Source organism: Pelodiscus sinensis, unplaced genomic scaffold, assembly GCF_049634645.1.
Source record: "Pelodiscus sinensis isolate JC-2024 unplaced genomic scaffold, ASM4963464v1 ctg35, whole genome shotgun sequence".
In the NCBI taxonomy this organism is placed as follows: Eukaryota; Metazoa; Chordata; order Testudines; family Trionychidae; genus Pelodiscus; species Pelodiscus sinensis.
This window is the reverse complement of record NW_027465908.1, coordinates 4,189,042-4,199,602: the sequence shown is the minus strand read 5'-3', so window position 1 is coordinate 4,199,602 and position 10,561 is coordinate 4,189,042. Positions and strand designations below refer to the sequence as shown.

The 10,561-nt window shown below is 46.4% G+C and overlaps 1 protein-coding gene across 12 annotated transcripts in view; it reads right to left on the bottom strand.

The window, feature by feature from the left end:
• The window catches only part of LOC142824432 (uncharacterized), a 65,396-nt gene extending 56,342 nt beyond the window's left edge, over positions 1 to 9,054 (bottom strand). For 10 of the 12 annotated variants that reach the window (XR_012899305.1, XR_012899308.1, XR_012899310.1 and 7 more), the window contains exon 1: positions 6,840 to 9,054. The gene's annotated coding sequence lies outside the window, so the exon portion shown is untranslated. The remainder of the gene's footprint in view (positions 1 to 6,839) is intronic. The other 2 variants (XM_075916381.1, XM_075916382.1) reach the window with 2 other exon arrangements.
• Positions 9,055 to 10,561: the final 1,507 nt, after the last annotated feature.

The following is a 10,561-nucleotide window of genomic DNA, read 5'->3' as shown; positions in this document are numbered from 1 at the left end:
ACCACCAGGGAAACTCTTCTGCCCCCCTCCCGGCCCCCGGACCCCTTAAAGGGTCACGGTCTGGCTACGGTGCCTGTGCCAGGTGCAAGCCTGCCAGCACCCAGCCAGCAGACCCTGCACCTGGCACGGCACGAACCAGCCACCCGCTGCCACCCAGCCCTCTGCCTCTTCCTGGGACCAGGCTGGCAGCTCCCAGGAGCCTGCCTGGGTCCGCAAGAGGCGGGCGCCCGCCTGGTCTAGTGCGGAGATCGTGGACCTCATCCACGACCTCCACACTAGGCACAGGAAAGTGGCCGTCTAGGGCAGGAGAGCTGCCAGCCTGGCCACCCAGGATCAGGTTTGCATGAAAATCAAGGTGGTCCACTGAGACCCCCGACCCTGAGCCCTGAGCTTAGAATGGCCGTACTGGGTCAGACCAAAGGTCCATCTAGCCCAGTAGCCTGTCTGCCGACAGCGGCCAACACCAGCTACCACAGAGGGGATGGACCGAAGACAACGACCAAGTCATTTGTCTCGTGCCTTCCATCTCCAGCCTTCCAAAATAGAGGCCAGGGACACCATTCCTACCCCCTGGCTAATAGCACTCCATGGACCCAACCTCCATGACTTTATCTCACTTCTCTTTAAACTCTGTTCTAGTTCTAGCCTTCACAGCCTCTTGCAGCAAGGAGTTCCACAGGTTTTGCTATTTGCTTTGTGAAGAACAACTTTCTGTTACTAGTTTGAAGCCTGCTACCCATTCCTTTCCTTTGGTGTCCTCTAGTCCTTCTATTATGGGAACTAATGAAGAACTTTTCTTTATGCACCCTCTCCACACCACTCGTGCTTTTATAGACCTCTATCATATCCCCCCTCAGTCTCCTCTTTTCTAAGCTGAGAAGTCCCAGTCTATTTAGCCTCTCTTCATATGGGACCTGTTCCAAACCCCTGATCATTTTAGTTGCCCTCCCCTCTCCCACCCTCTCTCTTCCCCTCTCCCACCTCCTTTTCCCAGTCTCCCCGAGTTTTGTTCAATAAAGAGAGTTTCTATTTTTGAACACACGTGTCCTTTATTTTGTACATCAGGAAGGGGGGGCTAGGGACGGGTAAGTGGAAGGAGGTGAGGGAGGAATGGGGTACGAGCCCCAGATGGGGAGGACTGGGGTGGCTCTGTGGGCTCCTCGGGGTGGAAGCTCTCCTGCAGCCCCCCGATTGACCCCCCTCCTGGATGGCAGCCTGCAGCAAGTGCAGCCGGTCTGATGGCCGAGTGCTGTGATGTGCCGAGTGTGGGTGTAACCCCCAAACAAATTCCCTGACTTACTAACTAAAAATTGGTGCACTCACTCACTCCATGAATGACCTCAGGTTGAGAGATGACTCAGTCTCTGCAAAGGGCTGCTCTCTTCTCACAGGGATCCTCTTCAAGCAGGAACCAGGCTGCTTCGGTCCCAGAATTTCCCCTCACCGCGAAGGGGTGCAGGGCTCAAGATGCAGACCACACAACTGCACCAAAATTCAAAACTATAGCCTCCCAGCCCAGCATTCAGACCCACACAGCAGGCAGAAGCCCTGAACTTGCTGCTAGAGCCGAGCTGACCATGCGGTGACTCCTCACACCCAGGGAGCTGGAGAGCCAACTCAGCCTGGCTGGGGAAGCCTCCCAGCAAACTCCAGAACTGGGAATCAACAGTGGAGACATAAACCCAGCTGAGGGATCCTGCCTTCAGGTCCGAAGGCATTCAGGGCACTCCAAGCCAGGACTGCTTTGCTGTCCCTCATTGAGTTAGACAAACGAGCGGGGAATCCCTGAGAACTGTCTGTCCGGGGTGGGGGTCGGGTCCCTTTAAGCACAGCCCTTGGCTAGCCTGAGACAGCAGCTCCACACTCTAAGTCCTAATCCGATGCCCTGCCGGCACTGCTTCCGGCCAGCCTTAACCTCGGTTCAGGGTCCACTCAATGTGGACATGCTAGTTCGAATTAGCAAAACGCTAATTCAAACTAGTTTTTAGGTCTAGATGCACTAGTTCGAATTAGCTTAGTTCGAATTAACTAATTCGAATTAAGTTAGTTCGAATTAGCGCTGTAGTGTAGACATACCCTCAAAGAGTGAGGGGGGATTTGATAGCAGCTTTCAACTACCTGAAGGGGGGTTCCAAAGAGGAAGGAGAGAGGCTGTTCACAGTGGGGGCAGATGACAGGATGAGGAACACGGACCTCGAGTTGCAGTAGGGGAGGTTGGATATTAGGAAAAACTATTACCCTAAGAGAGTGGTGAAGCACTGGAATGGGTTACCTAGGGAGGTGGTGGAATATCCACCCCTAGAGGTTTTTAAGTCTCAGCTTGACAAAGCCCTGGCTGGGATGAATTAGTTGGGATTGGTCCTGCTTTGGCCAGGGGGTTGGAATCTACAACCTCTTGAGGTCTTTTCCAACCCTATGTTTAATGCTGAGATAGGGCTAATTCATGCCATGTAGTTCAGATGAAGGTCTGAACTAGAACCTTCCCGATGTTTGGAAAGGTATTCGCATCTGGCATTGTGCGTGAGGCCCATATCTGCTTTTGCAGTGTATGGTGTTAGCAAAAGAAATGGGCAAAGGAACCAGCCGGCCTCTGCCCTATATTTCTTCTCTTTACACATTTACTATTATCTCCTGTTGCCCTATGGGCAGCTGAAGGTTGAATGGTGGGATTTTTTTTTCACATCACAAAGAAGCTATTCCTGCTCCCTGCCCTGACTTCATCCTCCTCATCCTCCTTAAACCCTTCTGTTTATTTGCATACTACAATCATAGTGGAAGAACTGACCCAACTAAGCAGACCACTAACCCCATCTGACTAAGTATCCTGAGCCCTGCCCACTGCATATCAGACTAGCTGGATCATTTCACCTGACATCTTGTTACTAGTGAGACTTTCAAGGGCCTTTTGTAATGGTTATGTTTCTGACCTGGATGGTAGAAAAGCTGTTGTTTAGCCAAGGTAAAGTAACCTACAATTACTCAGGCAATTCAATTGCCTTCAGAGCACAATTGGATTTCAGGTGAGTTCAAATTTGCTTGGAAAGTTTCACTTTGGCTGTGCTGATACTAATCTTTCTGAGCAAAATTCTTGGTCGTTCCTGTCCTTTCAGTGCAATTTCTTCAGCCCTTTGTTCAGCAAATGCCTTGCATAACCTCAAGGATTCTCAACAGGCTGAACCCAAGACATACATGTGCTATGTTGAGTAGAGACACAATTAATGCATTTCATGAACTTCAATAAATGGGTGGTTGCTGACCATGATATTGCTAACCACCTGATCAGAGCTGTCATTAGGGAATTAAGTTGGATTTTTAGATTCAGGTTCTCGCTTTGTGCTTGCAAATAATGATGGGCATGCAAACTAGTGCAGGTGAAATCCAGGGCCCAGAGTGTGACTTTAGGCATAGCCATGAACAAGGGATGTGTGTAAACTGCACCGCCCTAGCAGCAGCATACACTGTGACTCAGTCACATGCCTCTGAGTCATAATGATTTCCTGCTTCCTCCTTGCTCCCCGGGGGGAGGTAGGAATTTTCTGCTGGCCTAGAGCAGCAGTAAATTACAACATGTTTGCATTTGCTCCGCTGTGCATGCCAGTGAGGCAAGTGGGTTTGTGTGTGTTGGGGGAAAGGGAGGAGAGAGCTGATTCCCAACCCACCTGTCCCAGGGAAGAAGTGGGTACACAGCTCTGCTTACTGTTGCATCCCCAGAACTATGTGAAGCCTGCATAGAGATGTAAAGTCCATGTGTCATACTCCACTGCATAGGCATGTAGTCCAATCACAGTCCAGCCCTGTGTCCTTCAGGGATCTGACCGCATGGCTGGACCTGTAAATCTTGTAGTCAGGAAGCAGAGGATCTGGTTCTCCTCTTTCTTTGATTTATACGGGCACAGGTGAGAGCAGAATCAGGCCCTAGAAGGTACCTGTGCCTGCAATTTTTGCAGGTAAAAAACTGAGATTGAGGCTCTTTTGGAAATCTAGCTTGTAACGCTTAACCAGGGATTTTCTTCTTTATATTAGCAAAATGTTGAGTCTAACCTGGCATGTAACCAAGGAAGGACTTTGTTATCCTAGGACTTGAAAAAAATAAATCACCAACAGCAACACTGAGTGGAAGGACTTTTCACAGCTTAAAGATAAATCAAGGCATGCTCATAAGGAAATGAGTCAAAGGTGGTTAGCAGGGTGGAAATCTACTATTAGCCAGCAAAAGACAAGGACAATCCTTGGAGTAAGGAAGAGAAGGAGGAAGGGATGAGTATGCAAAGAGCAAGTGTGTGCATGAGAGAATCAGCCTAATAGTACTTATCACGGACCCTAATCCAGGGCCCAAGGAAACCAGAGTGCTCCCAAATAGCCTCTACACACACTGGGTGGGGCATAGATATGAAAGGTACCTACATTTTGAAGCATCCCAAAGCACTTTGCCAGATGATCATACCATAGTGTGTTCAGTGCATCACAGGGGCTAGTGATGCTACACAGTGACGTAAGGATTGGTGTATGAAAAGGTGCTGTACCACTTTCTCTCACTACCCCACGTGCGAACAAATAATACCAGTGTAAATCTGCTTGCACCGGTATGGAAAGCAGAATAAGGCACCTTTATACTACTATTCCTGCGCCCACACTAAAGCTTGTACTTCTGAAAACATGACACTCAGACAAAAACTATGTTTTGGCCTTAATTTCAGGTTGGAACTGAAGAATTGCCCCCAACAGATGTTAGCAAAATGTTAATTGGGGCAGGGACAATTTGGGGGAAGCAAAGTACAGTTGGCACCACTGGAATGTAGGCAGGACATCGGGCTTAATGCCCACAGCACTTTTTCCAGGAGTGGGAATTTTCAAATGAAGTCAAGTGGCCAACAGCTCTGTTTCACATCTCCTCTAAAGGCGACAGCTCGGACAGCATGGTGGTTGCTTACATTACAGTGGGGCTTTAGCAACTTGATCACAATCTATAAGTACCTATGTGAGATATAGCAATTCAATAGTAGAGGATTTTTTAATCTAGCAGACAACGGTATTGCAAGATACGATGGTGGTGGGACACTGAAGCTAGACAAATTCAGACTAGAAATAAGGTGGAAAATGTTGACGGGAGGGTAATTAACCTTTGGAAATACTAAGGGCTGTGGTTGATTCTCCATCAGTGGAAACTTTTAAATCAAGGCTGGGTGTTTTTCTAAATCATCCTCTCTACTTAAAACAGGAATTAATTCAAGGAAGTCCTATATGGCCTGTGATATGTAAGAGGTCAGACGAGATGATCACCTTCTGGTTTATAATCTATGAAATTCACCTATGGTATTGATCATGGCTGTTCCTGGTAAGTCTGCTTCCTAAAGAATGACCTAGACTGACCCTACTTAGCTTGTAAAAAGTGTGGGGGACCAAATGGAAGATTACAATAGTTATTCAGTAAAATGAAAAACTCAAACAATGGAAGTCTTGGTAACATTTCCTACAATGATCCAAATCTCAGTTAGCGAATAGACCCAGGATCTGTTTAGGTGGAGGAGGATTTATTCCTGGAGTGACGTTTTCTTCTCTCAGTATGATTGTTCACAAATCAGGTGGCTAATCCACTACTCTTACCCACCCAAGTGCACTCTTATTGTATCAGGTTGTGAGGGTTCAATTTACCCCAAGCAGAGAAGCAGCTCAAGGTCTGGTCACCACTTAAACGACATTCCACATAACAAACCGGGTTTGAGCAGTGCACTGACTTTGCACCGATCCTTTGCACAGAGGAGAATTATGCTGGCCGAGGTACTATTTACTTATATATTAACCAGAGTTAGCAGGTTCTTATCTCAATTAATTTTTCTGGAAATAAAATGAACATGTCCATGCTTCATTGAAATCACTGCTCTGCGGTGGGGTTGAGGAGAGGGGCTCAGTCTGCAGGCTGCCCTTGCAAGAAAGGACTACGCCAGCCCTCTCTCACCACAGCAGCTTGTGGGCTGGTGAGAAGCACCTCTTCAGTGGGCACAACTGGGGGAGGGGTGCATGTCCTCTGGCTAGGGCAGGTTCAGGTTCATCTGTCCCCTGCACTCCCCAGCCAAAGTGGGGAATGCAGAAAACCGTTCACTTTCCCCTTGCTCCCTGAAGAGCCAGCAATGAATCAGGGGGAGCTTCAGCCCTCCTCACCCTTCATAAAGGGTGCCTGCAGAGTGGGAGGCTCAGGGCTGGGGCAGTCCCAGACAGGGTGTGTGTGTGCCCCCAGCCAGCCTTTTCACCTGCCTGGTGATTCTGTTTCTTTTCTCTATGGTTTTAAGACACACAATCTCATGCTAGACACATCCCATTTTCCTGGCATAACCAAGCCCTTACTTTGCTTTAAACTATGATAGGAAGCTACATAACAAATTTTGTGGTTCTAGCTCTTGCCGTTTAGGAGGAGTTCTTGAACAAATATACAGACAGACAGATGCACAGACAAACTCTCTCAAATGTATAGTAAATCACCAAATCTGGGGCTCAGTGAACAACCTAAAACAAGGATCAATTTGGAAATGATGTGTTGGTACTTAGAGATGGGTTGGAGCAGAATTTTCTTTTGGATGAAAGCTCACTGATTTATTTTTTTTTTGGCAAATTTCAGTAGTCATACTGCTGAACACAAGTAAGTTTGGCTTTGAGGTACATCAGAACTGTTCGGGCCATATTCACAGCTAGTGACAAGAGATGCGTCGTTCCGTGCATAATTGAGGATCTGGTCTTAGGTTTGTAAGGGATCAGTGCCTGAGGCCATCTCTATACTTATGTAGAAGTTCGAATTAAGATTCACAACTCCAGCTACATTAATTTCATAGATGAATCTGATGTACCTTATTTCAAACTGTGGTACCATCTTCACAGCAGGAGGTCAATGGGAGCGATTTGAGGAATACCAGAATTGACGAGGGTGCTGTCAGTGTTCGATTAAGCAGAACTTTATTAGACCTGCTAAATCAAACTCCAGAAGATCGACCACTGCAGCCTCAGTCTTCCAGGAAGTGAAAATGTGACTTGAGGCTCCTGCAGTGGGCAGAAATTGATTTGGTTAGATACCCTCAGATGATCCTAGCAAGTAAACTGTGCCCATGCTACAGAGGGTGGCAAAAAAAGACCCCAAGGTCCCTAACAATCTGACCTGGGGGAATATTCTTTGCTGACTCTGAAAACAGCCATCAGTATGACCCCTGAGTACATGAGCCAGACCCATCAACCAAGCACCTGAGAAGGAGAATTCTTTGCACAGCCTCAGCATATCAGCTCCCCCTGTCCAGTGTCCCATCTTCAGTCATGGCCATCTCTGATGCTTCAGGGGAAAGAGAAAATAAAAATACATTCGGAAAACACAGAGGGGAAAAGTATCTATCCTGACCATCATAAGCAACTGTCAGAAGCTTAAAATTTAGTATCATTAGATATATGGGACAAGCTGCCCACTGTTGTGCCTCAAATATCCATGGAGAAGCTGAACAGTTTATTATGGTACATAGAAAAAAGGAGAGCTATACAAAAGAAATTAGTTCATAGTTAGACATATCCATTATCTTGCTATTATCCAAAACAAGCGATATTCAATTAATAGCCATTTTGCGATGTGAATCCCAAGGCCAGATTCTCAACTGGTGTAAATTGATACAACTACACTGATTTACACTAGCAGGGATTTCGAGCTGAGTAAAGGAATTTTCTCATCATTTCACCTCAGCTGTGTTATTTCATCAGTCAGCTCTGTCCCCCTGTACTGGTCCACATATGGGCCAAACGAATCCCTCACGTAAGTGATTTCAGTGGAGCTACATCAAGGAAGTACTGATCCCACATGTATACACGGCCATGGCCAAACAATATTTTCCAAACAACATATCACATTGGTTCTTGGCAGAGGTGAAAAGAAGTGGGTGTGTCCTTGTGCACAGCTCCAACAAGAACTGTCTGAGCTGCGGCAAAAACCAACAGGGAGGTATTTGAAGAGCTGGCAGGACCCAGGTTGCAATAGGACAATACTTGTAGGTTACTTTCACCACTGCTTATATGATCAAGTCCAAAAATCCTCCCTCTGACCCTAATGGGTCACATATGAACCTTATTTATCTACGAGAAGATTTACTCAGCATTGCTCAGGTCCTCAACTCAATTAATTTGGGGTACAAATTTGTATCTTCATTGAAGATACAATGAAACTGTATGCTCCGTACATGGAATGGGGCTGCGGATGAGGGGTTCAATATACAGGCAGTCCTAGGGAGAGAGGTCTACCCCAGCCCTCTCTCACCGCAGCAGCTTGGGGCCAAGTGAGATGCACCTCTCCGCAGCGACTGCAGGCACAGCTGGCACAGCTGGGGGAGGAGGGTGTTGCAAGTCCTCCAGCTGGGGCAGGTCCAGGTTCATCTGCCCCCTGTGCTCCCCAGCCAGAGTGAGGAATGTAGCAAATTGCATTTTCCCCTCACTCCTTGATGAAGGGGTACAGCCAGCAACGTTCCTGTATGAATTGGGGGTGGGGAAGCTTTTCCCCCTCCTCCCTAAAGGGCACTGGATGGATGGGAGATTTGGGGTAGGGGAAGCCCCTTTCACCTGCCTGGCGATTCTGTTTCTTTTCTATATGGTTTTATAAAAACCAATCCCATTCCAGGCACATCCCATTTTCCTGGCACAATGAAAACCCCTTACCTTGCTTTATGTTATAATAAGAGGAAGCTGCATACTGAATTCAGTGGTCCTACCTCATACTGTTTACTGAATTCAGTGGTCCTACCTCATACTGTTTAGGAGGATTTCTTGAACAGACAGACAGACAAACTCTCTCAAATATGTAGTAGATTTGTATTACCACAGAGCTAATGAACCCCATAAAGCAGAACTCTATTGAGCTAAGTACCCTACAGACACAGAATAAAAAGATGGTGCTTTCCTCAAGGAAGCTTATAATCTAAGTATAAGATAAGAGACAACAGATAGACAGATGGGAGAGAACAAGTGAACAATAAGACAGTACTGGTTTGCCTGATAAGTAGTGGCCTCTTATCACCAAATGTGATGCCCTTTAATAGTTAAAATCATAGTTCTCATTTTTTACTAACATCTGTGGTTTTTTGCACATGATGAAAGTAAGAATGCCTTGAGGTTAAAAATTACTCATACTCGTATAGAGGATGAATCATATAACACTGCACCAGCATCCTGTGTAATTGACTGGAGCCTCTGTTTCTGGCAGCGTGTCCCTGTTGAGTCTCATGAGTAAACGTTACTTGTGTTTTACTATATATATCCCAAAACAAACAAAAATTGCACAACACTATGCTCTTCTGCAGTAATGGCCCCAAACCATATGCACCCAACTGTACTTTTAATTGCATGGTAACAATGACGGGTTGTGTGTTCTGGTGGATAAAATCTTAGGTACTCACCATGTAGACACATGAGCAACTCTACTAGGGATGTTAGCATGTATTCGTTTACACAATTAACCGATAAGCTCAGGTTAATCTTGCTGTATCAGAGGCAGGAAGTGGGGTGGGGGGTAGGATCCGGTGCCCATGGGGAACTGGCTTTAAAGGAGCTGCCTCTTCCTCCCCTGCTGCCTCCCACAGAGGAAGCAGCATGAGGTGGTAGGTGTGGTAGGCGGAAGCAGTGTTTGGGGGAGCCAGCTTAAAAGCTGGCTCCGCAAGAGCACCGACCGGCTCCCCATGAGCACTAGCTCCCGTGGAGCCAACTGTCCCCCAACACTGCTGCCTTTGATAGACAGGAGCTGGTGCTCACAGGGAGCTGGTATGTGCAGTTCCCACCTGCCCCTCTGCCTGTAAACATGTCACCTCTAACCATTTCAGAGGTTACACGTTTACACAAATGCACAATTTTTAAATCCCCAAACTCTACATATCTCACCCATGAGTGAAATCAGTGGGACTAGTCATATACATATGAAGATATAAGGACTGAAGCCTTTATCTCTGCAAGACAGTATGATGTGGGAGAAAAGTCACTAGACTGTAAGTCAGAAGACTTGATTACTAATTTCTACAGGATGACCTTTAGGCAAGTTACTTCACTTCTCTGGGTCTCTTTTCCCTCTTTTATCTGTTTAGACCAAGTTGTTTGGGACATGAGTATTACTGACTTTTTCCACACTGGTTTAACTGACAGCAGGGTCACACCTTAGTCTATATTCTGTATATAGAGCCTATTTATTCTAGATCAGTTTTAAGGAGTTTTTCCCTCCTTAATACACAGACCTTCATCTAGAAAAATATTATTTCCTTTAACAAAAGAAGAAAAAAATGATTGATCTTTATTGATCCTGACTAATTTTTGGAAACCCACAAAATACATGGAGATATTCACACTCCACTAAGCCTTGCAGGGAAGGCTTCACAATCCCATTTCATTAACTGGGACCTGATTTTGTTCTCATAGGAGTGTACATCCAGAGGAACTCCTCTAGAGTCATAGAATTTGGTTAGACTGAGGCCAGCTTCACACAGCATATTCCACAGTGGCCCTATTTCAGGTCCGTGAGGTTTAGAGAGGCAGCCAGGGCGAGCTCATCAGCTGAGGTAAA